The sequence below is a fragment of the Tinamus guttatus genome, unplaced genomic scaffold (genome assembly GCF_059628265.1).
Source record: "Tinamus guttatus ecotype Peru unplaced genomic scaffold, ASM5962826v1 Tinamus_guttatus_pri_ptg000472l, whole genome shotgun sequence".
Lineage (NCBI taxonomy): Eukaryota > Metazoa > Chordata > Aves > Tinamiformes > Tinamidae > Tinamus > Tinamus guttatus.
In genome coordinates, this window is record NW_028289006.1 from 9,204,275 (window position 1) to 9,220,579 (window position 16,305).

A 16,305-nucleotide genomic window follows, 5' to 3' on the forward strand; every position below is an offset into this window, starting at 1 on the left:
GATTTTCTTTTACAATTTGAAATTTTATTCCCATAGTTGAATAAGTTTTCCTTCAACTACAGAAAACATAATGAAAACTTGTTATTTTCCATTTTTTTTTTCCTGAAAGAAATGCCTCTTCTTGGCCTCAAAATAAATCACTTTAGGGCTTTTTGATTACTGCACAAACTTTTATTTCTAGAATGCATTTTGCTATACTGTTTATTAGGTTACAAGTAGCATCCCCATAGAAGTCTTTCCAGATACCCTATTTTGCTAAAGGTCCAACTGAGAACAGAAATAGATTATTAGGGTATGTCCAATCAACTATGTTAGAAATAGCCATGTCAAAACTAGTCAAAACATTATTTAAAATTCTGAGCAGCTTTAGAGAAGCTTATTGAGTCTATTTAGCTTAAATTTAATTCATTTTTAACTTTTTAGTCTCCATAAGAACTATAAAAGAGAAAGTAATTATTGCTGGGAAAATTCTGCATTAAGTGTGCATATCAGTGCACAATTCTGTGCAATTCTGCATATCAGTGTGCAAGATCATTGTATCTTTTCTTGCTCTTAAAAAGTTCTGAATGAGCACTTGAATTGTTTGAAGTATTGAAAAAGACAAGAAATATTGACATGCCATTTACACTCATGAACAAATTTGTACACAGTAGATATGGAACACAATATAACATGCTTAGGCTTTGATGGAGGAAAGTTATAAAAAAATACTTTTTTTTTATAAAAGTACTCCCAAGAAAATAAAACAACTCCCAAAACCTAAAGAGATTTTTTTTTTTTTTTGGCCTGCCTATGGGAAGAATCTGATTTTAATCTTACTGTTCTATCCACCATCAATGATTAACGATGGTTAAGGATTCTTGATAATTTTATCAGACTTATTAATGATCACTACTGTAAGTTAACTCATGTTTCTATTCCTGTGATAGAAGTGCTTCTGTCCCCAAAGCTGTTAATCTTGGGAACATCAAAGTTGTTGCATGACGTTCTGGTTACTAGGGTTAATTCTCATTTCTTTGGGCAAGTGCTGCTATTAGTATTATTTAGGTGCTAATATTCCTCTTAAGACTATGTCAGATACCTTTGTAATAACTTATAATTTAAACTACAGGGAAGAAGATATTCTCTGGAAAATGAAAAGGGGTGGCAATAATTTAAATTTAATTTGTCACAGTAGATTGAATGTTCCTTTGTCTGCTTATCACTTTACGGAAGAGAAGCATTTCATATAGTTTAGGCTTTGCATGTGACATTGAAGAACCTCACCTCCTAGGTATATTCTGATTTTTTTTTTATTGTCTTATCAATGTGCTAAATGGTTTTAGAAGTCACTATGCTACTTGTAATTTAATAGCTTAAAAAATTAAGGTTTTCTGTGTTGGAGTTAGGTTCATTTGAGTTAGGAATTAATTTTGAAGGGTGATATGGCTGAGGCCTCAGAAAAAAAAAAATAGATCTTAGTTTTTGCTTAACAGACATTTCTTTATATTTCATATTCAAGATGGAAGGAAAGAAAAAGAAAAACAGAAAAAAAATAGAAAAGATGACTAAACAAGAAAATAATTTTAATCACATTAGGTGAAGACGTAACATCCTGTGTTTGTTTCAGGTATTTGGGAGATCATGTACCTTCACAGTTTGTTTTCAATACAAAAGGTTCAAGGCTTCTTCCAATACAACGGGCTTTGCTTTATATAGAACCATAAATAAATAAATAAATAAATAATAAAATCTTTGCCAGAACGTGTGAAATTTGACATTAGCCTATCTTAGCTGATTTAACACAGAAATGTTTTATAAAATGCAAAGGGGCATTCAGTTTAACAACAGTAGAATGCGCCAATAGAATACTGTCTATTTGACCCATTAGCTTTGAAAACCTCAGAAGATGCTAGTAATCACCTCCTCAATGAGTTATTACTTAACATGTCCTTGATATAACTGCCTTTATGGAAAATGTAAGGGGAGGTGCATGTTGATGCATTTTTAGAAAGGTATTCCAATTTTAGCACTGGTATTCCAATTCCAATTCCAGCCATTACTAAAACACCTTTTATTATACTAAACTGCCTCTTTTGGCAAACATGCTTCTGAGGTTGTGTTTTAAGTTATTTAAGGAAAATTAGCAAGGAATCTTTGTATGTTGCACAGCAGAATAACAAACTAACAGGTTGAAGAGATAGGAATATGGAATAGAGAGTTTGAATTATAAATAGAAATATTGAGAGATTTATTTTCCCCCCTGAGACCAAACTGTTCCTATAGAAAGATTCATTCACATATGACTGTGTGAGAATGAATTTAAATTATTTTTGTAGGGAATTTTTCTCTCTTTTTGCATTTTTTCAGTGGCTCTGATGCTGCTTCCATGAAAGGTTTTTTCACACTTTCTGCTTACTGCTTCTTAAGAAATGGAATACAATACATCAGAATTCACTATCATGGAAATGAACATGTCTTGAAAAATGCAGAAAGGCTGTGGGTTAAGTTGGATTAGCCTGAAGTTATCAACATTTTGATATGATGATTTGCATATCATCTAAAACAATTTTTTATTTTTTGTTTTTTGAGGAAAAAAAAAAACAAGCTTCTCTGGAATAAGCTCATGTATAAACTAACTTCTGAAAGAATAAGTCTCATTCAGTAAAAACATCTTGGAAGAAATATTCTTTAGAGAATTTAGCTCCTATTTTCAAATCTGTAGCTCCCGAGATGAGGTCTGTGTAACTGTAGGAATTATTCAAAGAGCTTGCAGAGCTCATGAGCAGCTGGATCAACAGCTACTTGATTTCTTCTGCAACTTGATTTCTGCAGATGAAATATTCTCTCTCTGAATAACATGTTTCCTTAGCTCAGGTTTTCCTCTGTTCTGAGTGAGGATTTGCTCTATGAGTTTTATTATTCTAAAGCAAAAAGGTAACAGGTTATATTCAAACTCTATGTCTCTCTCTCTCTCTTTCTTTGCTTTCATGTTAATTATGTTACAGTCTTGTTACCATCTATTCCTCTTCTTCCTTTCCATAACCATTTCCAATAGAAGGAAGAATACTTGTGCTCCATCCTACTCTGAGCAGCTTATCCCCAGCTTAGAGCTGAGGAAAACATTCTGGGGAATAGAGGTGAGTTTTCCTTCCTTCGGATGCGGGAAAGAATTTGCTATACACTGTACCGCTGGGTAAAACAGCACAGTGGTAGGACTAGCAGTTTCGCCTTTCATTGGTTTTATGAAAACTAATAATTGCTTTGAGAGTACAACCCCTTCTGGGCAGGCTGGCTTTCAGGCAAAGAGAAAAGTTAAATAGAAGGAAAAAGCTGAAGTACCTGGGGTGTCTGTAGGACTAGGTGGCAACTGAGTGAGAACTTTGGATCTTAGGACACATATGTTAAGTGCAAGAGGAGTGAAGTGGGAACTCTCCAGCTCCTGCTGCATATGTGTCCCAACTGTTTTAAACCTTAACTCCAATGCACACTGCTCCCCTTGTAACATTTTACAAGGCACATTCTTTCCTGCTGCAAAGAATTAATGGTTTTTCAGGATCAGAAATTGGTAATGACTAAAGAGGGCACTTTGCAGAAACATGTGAGGGACAGAAGCATGAGCTTCTCAGCTTTAAGCTGAAACTGCCAATAAGTTTCTTCGGAAAGCTCAGACTGCTAGCTGTGGGAAGGGTAATTTCCATAACACAGATGTATCATAAAGGTCATTAATTCTACTTCCTAAACACCATGCCTAGTTGACTGCTACTAAACCAGCTGTTCTATTTTAAAAGCAATTTGAAGATTACCAGGCACTGTTTAAAGACTATCAGTAACAGTGGTAAGTGTATTTCTCCAATAAAAAAAATGACCATCATACCATGCAGCTTTTGAACTGAATAGAGTTACCTGTACCTTTGTCAAGTTTGAGTTATGGATCTGTGTCATCTGTCAAGCAGTACGACTGGGAATTTGGTAACATTCCTATCCCACTTATGTCATTTATCGAATGATCAATACTTGAATGGATCTTAAGCTTGATGCATTAAAACAAAACTGACAAAACACAACCTGGCTTTCCTCATTTTAAAGGGGCAGTTAAAGTAAGATTTAGGACGGAGAAGGCTTAGGTGTAATGGCTTTTCTATCACAAGCTGATTTCTAGCATGAAAGTGAAAGGCAAATGAGAAAAGAATGATAATACTGAGACATATAAAGTCTCACAGCATTTTTTAGAGAGAGATTTTATTTGAGTGCTTGTTAGTGCTTCTGAAAGTGCTTCTGTTTCTTTTTGCTTGAAACTGAGGATGGACAGTCTGAAAAAATAAGCTTATATCATATTGATATGTCAGTCATAGTTAACAGGCACTGTTGGGAGATAATCTCTTTCGATCAGTCTCTTGCTGGCTGGGAGATAGCGCTCATTTTTGTGCAAATGACCCTACAGCTGTTTTTTGCAGGAGGTTGCAGAAGGTGACAAGAGCTGGTTAAATGGAGTCACTGATGAAATAGATGCATTTCTAAAGGTTAGAATGGGCACTAGGATGTTAAAAATATCCTTTGTCGAACTTTCCCTTGACAAAAAAAAAAAAAATGGAGGAGAAAACCTTTCTTTTTTTTCTTTCAAAAAAAAAAAAAAGTTATGGATATCTTGGGTTCTCTCATATATACGAAAAAGTATATTTTACTAAAAATATGGTATTTTGATAAATTCTCTTTCGCTCTTTCTCTTCCTTCCTCCACCCTCCCTTCCTTGCTTTCTCCCTCCTTTCCTCCATTCCTTTCTTTCAGCAAAAATAAAGGCATATGTCTCATCAGTCTTCTTTTCCTGGCAAAACCATGAAAAAGATATAATTATAGTTCTGCCAGGATAGATTCTCAATGTTTGCCAAATCATTGCAGTCATGGTTCAATATTTTCCCAGGATAATTTTACTGGCAAAATATTTGAGTGTTGCTTAGTCAAAGCTAAGTTCTATTTCTGTAATGTAATAGTATCATTGTGGCTATTATATGGTGGAAAGAGGAGAAAATTATTCTTGCTCTAAGAATCTTATTCTAAGATTCAATGTATGCCCCAAATCTCACATAAACTGCATAAAGGTGAAGCAGAGTGCCTAAAAATATGGGAAGACAGACCTATTTCCTTAGGGTAATGACTAACAAACCATGTCAAGGAATGCAAAGGATTCAGTGGTGGCAGTATGATGAAATAAAAAGTGGCCAAGCTTGCATGTTTGATGCACGTGAAGAAAGGTTTCAGTGATTAAATTATAGCTGTAAACTTTGCACATTGATGTTTATCTTTGTCAATAGCATTGAGCTCTTGCCTTCTTTCTGGCTATTAAGGGCCAATAGTATTTATCAGTTCCCTACTTTCTATAATCTAGGAAAAGCTGTCTCAGTAAAGACATGGTTCTGCATTGCCATGTACCAGGGCTGGGCAGGGCCATTACTCCTGTTGTATGTTGCATAGCTCTGACTGATAGTATAAAAGTTTATATCAAGGTAATTGTTATTTATCCCAGTTGTAAGTTTTTTTTTTTTTTTCTGTATTTCCACAAGAAGAGGCCTGTATATAGAGTAATTTTTTTGTTAGCTTTTCCACCGATTTATATATACATGGAGCAAAGTGTAAATGGACATATTCCAGAGCTGGTTTGGGTAACTGGGATTTTCTTTTCCTGTAAGACATTCATGCTCTTATTCAATGCTTCCAATTTGTGCCATTTTTCATGAGCTAATTTAAATGCAAAAATCATCTCTGCTCCAAGGGCTATGCATTACTACAAGAAAATTATGATCTTTCTCATGGGAACATCCTCACTGTATTTGAAAGTGATAATACTGTGAGCCTCAGTAACTGAAATATAAAGCAGTAAAATTATTAGAATACTTCATTCTCTAGGCATCCCCATAAGTAGGAGGAATATAGCCCAAGGCATTAATATACTTGAGTTAACTCTCCTGTGGTTTTGCACAACACTCTCACTCCCAAATTAAAACATTAAAGTTTCTGTTAGAGTGGGATGGGAAGCTTTTCCCTCCTTTCACAACTTGTTGAAATTGCAGGGGAAAAAAAAAAACACATTAAAATAGGCTTACAGTGGGTGACTCACATTGCAGGTGATTTGGAGAATTTTCTTTTCATAGGGCAGTACCTTAACAACTAGGTTGTAAGATTCTGTCCTATAACTGTTACAGGTCCATCCTAGTTATTTAAGATAAATTTGTAGTGGGTTCTGAAATACCCACAATGGTCACCTTACACATTTGGAAACAATATCCCTTTCACTGATATGACAACCAGGAATGAGTTTCCAGTGGAGAATTGGAGCACACCAAGGCAGACAAATGATTTGACTATTCATGTATGTGTTGGGCAGACCAAAGTTAAATACTATATACTTTCTAAGTTTTAAAAAGGACATTAGAAACAAATGATATTGGACATATTAACAGTGGATCTGTTTTGTTTTCCACTAACAGTCACTGAAAATGCCCCCTTCCTCTCTCTCTCTCTCAAAAAAGGGGAAAAAAAACAACAATGACAACAACAAAAAAACACACAGAAATTCAGTTTTTGAATGTGCATTTTCTGGTAAAAATTGTCAGTAAACTCGTAGTGGAATCATGTTTAAAATAATTCATTCACCTATTTTTGCATTCTTCCCAATCATCAGCAAAGGGAAAACTGCTAGGTTAGGTGGGAAAAGAGCTGGTGATGCAGCTGGGGTGAGCCTGATTGCTAGAGGACATTTCAGCAGATGCACTAGCTAGTAGATGAGGTGACCTGGGAGCTTCTAGTGCCTGCACGTCCCCAGTGGTGAGATCACAGGAGAGCTGCCCATCAAGTGATTGCTGGAGAGACCATAGGGCCCAGGGATCAACCAATACGCATCTGTACACATATATCTAGAGGGCTGGACATCTGGAAGATGGGGAGCCAGGACTAGTTAGAGCATGGACTGAGTCCAAAGCCAGCTGCTGGAGGGATCCATACACGGTGTGTGTGTGTTTGTGCGTGAGGGCATCTATACCAGCACCTGGTTGGAGCTGTGGCCTTGGAAGCTTGTACATACAGAAACTAGCAGCTGGAAAGACCTGGGAATCAGGGCCAGTTACTGAGCAGACTGAGTGTCTAAGCCCTGCTGCTGGAAGGACTCACTTTGTGCAGGAGTGCATGTATTTATGTTCCACTGACAGACCTTCCTCTTGATCAGCCAGGGAGGAAGAAGACGAGGCCATCTTTGCTGTTTCTGTTTGTGTGTGTGAGCTGAAACTGTCTGTCCGTGTATATGTATGTAAATGTATATTGCGTATGTATGTTGGTATAGGTACCTACTGGGAATACATGCCCAGCTTTGGAGATGCACAGCATATGGAGCTGTGCTGGTCTGTGTAATCAGGTGACCAAGTTTGGTCTTCTTAACAAAAACATTGTGTCGCATAAATAGTCTCCCAGTGCTTCACTTTATTCCAGTGGGGATCATTACAATTTAATCATAGTCTGTTTTATACCGTAACTTCTTTAAAATGTTATTTGTGTTTATTGTCACAAGCGGAGTATTGCTAAGCTGGTGTATAAATGTTTCCATCAATGTATTTTGACAGAAGAGTATTCGTCAAATTATCTCAGTTTTCCTTCTTTTTTTTTTTTAATTATAATCCTAAGAAAACAGAAAATATTCTTTTTTTAAAAGGAAAACAAATCAATCTCTTCTCCAGTCTTTCACTTTTTACCTTTGTAACACATAAAAATGTATCTCAACAAAGCAATTTTGTGACTCCGAAGTAAAGGACAGGAATATTTATTAATGCACAAACTGAAGTTCTTGTGCAATTTGGACGGAACATGTGTTCCCATTGTGAGAGTAACTGTTAGTTATATAAACGAAGACTTTTTTTTAGACAATTACATCTTTCCAATATATGGAGACAGATAATTTGATGTCCTGGTGCAATGTTGTATTTTGCTGGAATGCATTTGAGCCTCTTGAAGTTTACTGCTTCTAGACCAATCATTTTGTTGAAGTCTACTTGCATATTCTGGTAGTTTTTTTAGAGTTTGTCACTTACTCATTACAATAAACTGAAGTATTTTGCATGCACTATAACATCTATCTGCCCTCACACCATTGTGTCACTCTGAGCTTCAAAACTCAGTATTCAAGTGAAATTCTAAGTCTTTTTTCCTGTATGGATTCTCTCTTCAGAGAAATGTATTTATCTGTAGATTTTATAGAAATGGATACAAGGGCAGAGTTCATTCATTGCCCATGGAAACATAACCATCAGTGATGGAGCAGAGAACTTGTCTAGCAATTTTTTCCAGAAGCTACTGATGACAATGTATGACGGAGAGGATTGGAGGTCCTGTGCTGCTTGGGCATTTACCATTGTCTGTTACACATCTTTACTATACCACCTATACAGAATATCACATTACTGTGTTAAAGGTATTGTTACTATGGCATAAACCATACATTAATTTGTTCTTTGGTATTGGCTTACTAGTAACCAAACTAGTTTGGTTACCAACTACAGTAATTCACCTCAAAAATATTCTACATTAAAGGTAACAAAACACTATATACTAGTTTCAATGAAAATCAGCCAATATGAACATTTTTTTTTCATTCCCATGTATGCATGGATGGATGTATAAATATATGTTCGTATGTATCATTTAAATATATGGTATCTATCTGGCTCATTTGCTTCACTTCCTAGAGTCCAGGATTTTTCCACTGGATTTTTATTTTTAAGTAGTCCATTTTGAGCACTAGATATAATCACTGTCAGATAATCTGGGGAAAAGTACTACTTTGAAAATATCAAAGTCTGTTCTGTTTTATCCTCTCTACACACCTCCAGTATTTATGTTCAATATAAACAGATATCCCATAAAAAAAAATGTGGGGAAGAAAAAAGGATAAAAAGGCAATCTAGAACCAGAATTTACACATTTTTATGAAATGCCCTTGGTGGGATTTATCATCTCAGTTTTAGATAACTACACTTTAGTTTAAGAATAAGTTATATTAAATGCATGCATCTGCTTCATCATAGTATAGATTCAGTCGAGTACACAGATGACATCTTCTTTTATTAAAAAATGTCTGGGAGGCCAATTTCAGATGCAGAAATCTTCACATGAAACACTTACAATAAATCAGAAAGATCTCAGTGCTTGTCTGAACTATAAATGATCTGCATGAAGACTGAATACTCAAGACTTAACATTGGAGCCAATAAAGAGAAATAGGCACTTTGAGTTGTCTGTTCATCTTCAGAACTTGACATCCAATGTTCATCAAACAAATTGTTCTCTAAAGTTTATATAGTGCAGGTGTCTATGTTTGATCGGATGATCTCTATCCCTAATGCAATTACTTAAAATAAGAAATTAATTTATATGTAGTTAATTACATAAGGATTTTATGAATAGATGTATGTTATGTGAAAAAAAAGAGTGACAACAAAGCAGGTGTGAGAGGCGATATTTTGATGAAATTCCAAGATAGTCCTCAGTTGTCACCCTCATTCACTTGCTTACACTACTACCCACAAATAGTGCATGCAGTATAGATGGTGCCTGAGTTCCTTCTCTCTTGTCAGGTTATGTCTTTTTAAATAAAGGTACCAACAAATTCTATTCACAAGAAAGAGCCGTCTGACTGCCTGACTAGCAGTTTTAATGCCATGTATTTCAAACTCTTTGTTCTAGAATTTGATCTGTGGCTCAAGGCCTATCATATTAGCATATTAGTTTAAAATCAATGATTTAATTAATACAATTAATGTGTCTACATCAGAGTACTTTAGGGATTATTTACACTGCAGAAGCTGCTGCTGTAGTGGTGTCTACCACTATAGGAAAAAAAATCATATGATAAAGGAATTTTTTTTTTCAAACTCTCTTTGTTGTCATCATGAGCAACATAAGTTAATAAAAGTCCTTTTCTGTTGGCATATATGAATCCATATCAGATATATTGCATGGAATGCCAGCTATGGCAGATGGAATGTTTCCTGGCAAAAATATAGCCAATGCAATCTTGCCCACAGTAGTTTCTTGTATGGCTCCAGCACTGCTCCAAATGCAACAAAACAGGTTGTCTAGCCATTATCCAGTCTCACCAAGGCCAAGACATGTCTCATGCATAACAAGAACCTTTCTGTTCTTAGGAGGGACTCTTAGAGGTGAGGGTGAAAAAAAACTCTGTAATTCCCAATGAGCCTTGTATTTGAGACATCAAATGCTATTTAATTCTCCTGCTCACAATCTCACATTATTTCAAATTTTCTGGACAGTGAAAGTGTCAGGTATATTTAAGAGTGCTGGATAATTATCCCTTTAACTTCTCATTCTCATAAAAGCTCCTGATGAAATTTCAAAAGAAGACCGCCTCATTAGAAACCATACATTTGAATGTCAAACCTCTGTAATACTTTGGAAAGGACATATGGAAAATTAGATCATATATAATAAGCTTTTCCAGCTAATATCTCACTGTCCAGACATATGTTGAAAATCCTAAATAGGCATAGGCCCTGCAGTGACAAGAATCATGTATCCTATTACTTTTGTATTCTGTGCAGATGTTCAGATGCAAGATTTACATTCCAAAAATAAAACAAAAGAAAGAAAATACAGGAAAATATAGAGGAAATTAAGTAACGTTAATCACAAATTTTCTTGTAATTGGACTGTTGGAATAATGCTATACTTAATGGAATTTGAAGCAAGCTTCATGCCTTGATTCTACTGTGGTCTTTTTAAGAAATAATGAAAATTAAAGGCAAAGGAGATTTTAAGAAAGAAGAAATATTTTATCTAGCAAAATAACAAGAGAGATAGAGGAGGAGAGAGATTAATTGATCGCAGTGATAAACTGTGATAGGACAATCTGAAGTGAAAAAGAATGGAAGAAATTCAATATGTAGCGAGTTAGAGAAATATCACAATTTCACTCAGAAAAAAATATGAAAAAAATATAAAATTGTCTCTATCTCATAACTAAGTTAAAGTTCAAAGAGAGAAAAGTGGAATCTTAAAGCATTAAACTGATGCAAAAGGCAAGTATTTTCTAATCCAAAAAAAGGTTTGAGCAATGTAGGAAAATTTGAGGGGAATGAGCTTCTCGTCATATTATTGAGCCTAATTTGCAGGCCATCCTGCTGGAATGTCTCTTTTTAGCTAGGAGCCAAAAATTGAATTCATTTATCTCTTGCTCTAACTGTAGTCAACAGAACAATGCAGCTACGGATAAAAATTATGTGGTTTATATCATCCTGATTCACAAAAATGAAAACTCCTTTGTAGCTTGTAGACCATTTCTGCTAGTGAAGTTCTACTAGCAGAAATGACTACAGAATTGAATTTAAGTCTTCTTAGTTTCTTTTCATCTCATTCTTTTGTCTGCACAGATTTAGACAAGGTTTGATTTTTTCTCCTTGTCTCAGTCACACGACAGAGTTATAAGGTTTTACTTTTTTATATTTTGTCCTCTATATTAGTAGAAATCTTTGTGTACATATATGTGCATGTGTCTGCATGACCTGCTGCTGCATATATAACTGAATCAGAATGAACACAACAAGTAAAAAAGACTCTAAAGAAGCAAAATTAACACTGAATAATCATTAACTTTTATGATAGATAGTGCAAAAATTGCCACTAAGGGATCTGATTTAAGGCATATTCCTATGTATTTTAGTACAGATTTCCATAAACAGAATTTACAGTTTTTGTGTCTGAAGCCATAAAGGCTTCATGAAAATAGGAGGAAGAGTTTTATATATGTTTTTGCTTGGCCCTTGCTACCCTGGATTTGACTTTCAGACAATTGTAAATGCTGCCTTTTAATGATTTGAGCTGTCAAATTCTACATATCTGTATTGAAAATGTGAGAAAAACACAAGTGTTTAGAGATATAAAATTGATCCAAATCTGAGTTTATTTTCCATAGGAGAGGGCATATTAGGACTGGAGTTCCAGTTCATGCCCCAAAACAAAGATATGGTACAAGATCTTTACAAAACAATTGGATTGACTTTTTCAATGAGGGCAAAACAATATTTTTTTATTCCTTTGATCTTATTCTCAGAAACATCTGAAGTGTTTTAAGTGAAATTTTCTAAGACATTTCAGCCTGAGGCACAGTCATTCAATGGAAAATATCAGTGTGAGTGGTTCAAGTTCAGCAAAGCAAATTAAAACATTGTTTTAGAGGAAGGGATAGTTAATATTAACCAAAGACCACATTAGTCATAACTCTGACCCTATTTGAAAAAAGTGCATAATACAAATACTTTAATTCCTTCAGTGTTTTATCCCATTCCAAAAGATAGTTTGGAACTACTTTGAAACTCAAATTACTTTACCTATTACTGTATGCACAAGAGCTCAAGTAGTGTTTTCTTATTTAACCCTAAATTTTGACAGTAGTTGAGCTGTTAAGTTCAAATAGACTTAAATACATTGGAAATTAAACTGTATATTGCCTACAGTACTCAGTTATTATCTTGGTAAGTCTTGCAATTCTCATGCAGCAAGATGATGTCTGGTTTTATTACACTTTATTATCTGACTTCCTAAAATATTTTAACATGAAATTTAAGCAATCAGCAAGAATAGATGGAAGTGGTGTAGTGTGGAACTTTAATTACTAGGAAATTAGCCCTCATACGTATGAATAAATGAAACTTAGGCCTGGGATTTAGCTATCCTTTAATGATGGTACGGGTTAGAATATGGTCCCATAAAATGCAGAGATGAAAGTACTAATAAAGAACCTCTGTTTCATCCAGCATAATGTCTGGGTTTGAGTGTGTTTACCCATCTCTACACTGAAGGGTGCAGCTATGATCTTTTTCTCAGCCTCCTGGTCCCCTAAACAGCTGCTTGATTTGTTTTTAAATACTGTCCTTTTATCATAATAAAATTCCTTTTATTATAAAAACAACAGCAGCAACAAGAGCATACTTGTAGGGAAAAAAACTTGATTAGGAAATTTTGCAATAGTTCCTCCTGAAAGTTTAAATTTCCTATACTGCCAGTACTGCCAGTCTGCTGGCTTTTCCTGATAACCACATTTTTGCTAGGGAATCGCAACCGGAGATATCTGTGGCTGTCTGCAGCAGTTCAGTGCAAGTGGAGACTGCAGTGCATGGTATTAGATATAGTTCTAATATATAGTTTTAATATTCTAATATATTCTAATATATAGTTCTAATTCTATAGTCAGGAAACCTACTCCTTACAGATGAGTGGCTGAGGATGACAGAAGCACAGTTGGCACTACAGTAGCACATCGGTTGGAATTGACACAAAGAGAATATTTAGCTAGAAAGTTCACAGGGCTTTCCCCCCCCGCCCCCAAGCAAAGAAAGTCAGATCTGCTATAATTCAAAACTTCCTGGACCGAAGGAAAAATCATGCACTAGTTTTTTAATAAATATCCATCATCTGAGCTAGTTTGATCACAGTTTCCAGTTTGCACTGTTGCTAGGAAATCTCAGTGAAATCTGAAACAATTTTCTTGCTTTGGCTCTCCAGCCTGTGCTCTTTGCTGGGGTGCCAGATCTACCAGCAGGACCCGCTGCCCCTGTGTTTTTGCAGCCCTCTTTTCCCTAAGTACTCATCCTTTGCAGCCCCGTAACGGCCCTCCTGAGGATTTACTTGCCGCTGCTCCAAACCTGCCTCAATATTTTGGAGGCTTTCTGGTCTTACTTGGGACCAGCCTCATTGCTACAGACTCCTTATTCTACCTGTCCTCATTGCCTTCTGCAGCCATTGTTACTGAATTGCTATGAAAGGCTCACAAAAAGATAATTCATAAAGCAAGCATACTGTAGGAAAATTGATGGCCTGGAATTATACTTGCTATTTTCCGTTTCAGTGTGGGTGGAAATTTAAAAAGCATATTTTTAAAATTTATTTTAATAATATCCATACAGCATTATGCTTAATTTAACTATTAATTTAAATTCAGAATAAGGAACTGAATAATCATATTTTTAAATTTTATTTTAATGTAATCCATATAACATTATATTTAATTTAACTATTAATTTAAGTTCAGAATAAAAGAAAAAAAAGAAATAAGTAATCATTTCTGTATATAGAATAATGCAATTAGGAGTGTAAGGTCTGTAAATGTACTGGGTTTTGAGCACTTCTTCAAGTTTTCTTGTCCAAGGTTTTCTGAACTTTGCAAGACATTTGAACGTTGTGGTGATTTGAACCTTCTGGATGTAAACTTGAATGCCTCTCACCAACAAATACACAGGGTCAACAACACTGCATGCTTGTCTCAGCCGAAAAAAAATGCATTCCTTACGTATACACACACATGTGAACACATATGAAAACTGCAGCTAGAGTCTTTATTAATTAATTGTGATAGTCATATACCATTTTACACTTACATGATTCAGTCAGGATTAAAGTGTCTCTATAAGAATTCACATCTTTTACTATGAGATGAAATAGAGAAAAACAAGTAGTTGACCCGTCTTGAAATGAAACCTTACAATTTAATGCTATTTTGCTACCTTACATTAAAAATGGGTAGGTCTATTACTTTTTAAAATTTCTTCCTCTATAATTAGCATAGAAATAGTATATTCTTTTCTTTCCTGAGTGATGATTTCCTCAGCTGTCATAAAATAGAGTACTAGTGATAGTTCCATCCCAGTTAGAGTCTTTCATAAAATGTTCTCTTTTTATCATAATAAAATGCATTCTAGATTATGTTAGCAAGAAATTTAAAATGGAATTGTCAGAATAAATCAAACATAATTCTGAAACATAACTTTATCTATTTTTCAAAAATTTATTAATTAATAAAGGAGAGTAATTTGCCATGTACTTTTAGCATTGAGAAAAATTCTTACTGTTCCTAAAGTTTCCCACTGATTTTCAGTAGTCAGGTTTTGGTTCTGTAGAAAGCTGGTTAAATTGCTGTTCCATGCTAAATTCCAAAAACTCTGAATCAAAATAATCAGGAAAAGTTACAATCCACTTTTACAAAGTAAAAATGCACAAACCAGTATTAATGTCTTCAGGTTGAACAATTTAACATACAGACAAATAGGTATTAGCTGTCCATTTCACTTGCACACAGGTATGTTTTTGGTGCAGACAAATAGAGGCGACTAATCTACATGTTGCCAAGTGGAAATCCTTAATTTGTGTGTCTTTAATCTGTTTTCTAGTTCTGCTCTTTTCTCTAGTTCTAGTGGTCAGACAGAAACAACCAAAATAGTCCTTTTCCTCCAACCACTCTCTACACTCTATCTACCACTCTCTATCCTTTAGCTGTTAAAAGCTAAAGGATACTGCGAAGGAGATATTCTTCTCCATATTGCCGCTTCATCTCCCTCTTCTATATGGGGTACTTTTTAGTGATTCTCCATAGCTGGAATCGGACACGGTATCTACAGAGAAGGAAAAAACAAAAGTTTTTCTATCAGGTCTCATAACGGATCTGATAATTTCCAAAGGGAGTTGGTTGCACAGCCTTTTATGAAAGAACAATTAGTTTTATCATAGCAGATACTATTATGCATGCGGACGTTCTTTTGACATATCTGGATATTTCATAAAGATCTCCCCTGATTTAAGATCTTCCATGAGGGGTGAAAAACACTTCCTAGCATCAATGAAAGGGCAGTGTTGGTCTTTGTGAAATCTAACTTGCTCTCTCTCTCTCTGCCTCTCTGTCGATTTGTGGTCATTTTATGGTGACCTGACGTATCAGTGATTATTTTGTTTACATTAAGCGTAAGAGCAGAGTGCAGTAAGATGGCTCGTTGTTAAAAACTACAAAGCACTCTAAGCTAGAGCAGAACCCAACTGGTGCACAGCAATGTAAACATTTGCAACTATTGAAGACAAAATGCAATGTGTGGGGAGTGGCGAAAGAATGTCCATATTTTAAGTTTTCTATTATTATTGCTCACTATGTTTCCAGTGGCTAAATGTGCCTAAGTGTGAATTTCTTCAATACCCTAAATGGTCACTGGTGCCCTCATACCTTCTTCGGATCTTGTCATCTAGGAGAACCAGCTGGTGGCTAGCTTCAATCAGAATGATTTTAATGATGGCCTTTATAACAGTGGAAACATTTTACTGAATGTAGAAAGAGCATGTTTCAGGATTTAGGAATCGCTATATGTTAAATTCCAACTCGCAAATCTACGCACAAATTTTGCCACCATTGCTTGAATTCTATAGGCTTTGATTACTGATGAATTAATATACAATCAGTAAGGCAAAGGCATAAATCAGATGAGAATATTGGATAACTAATTATCCGTG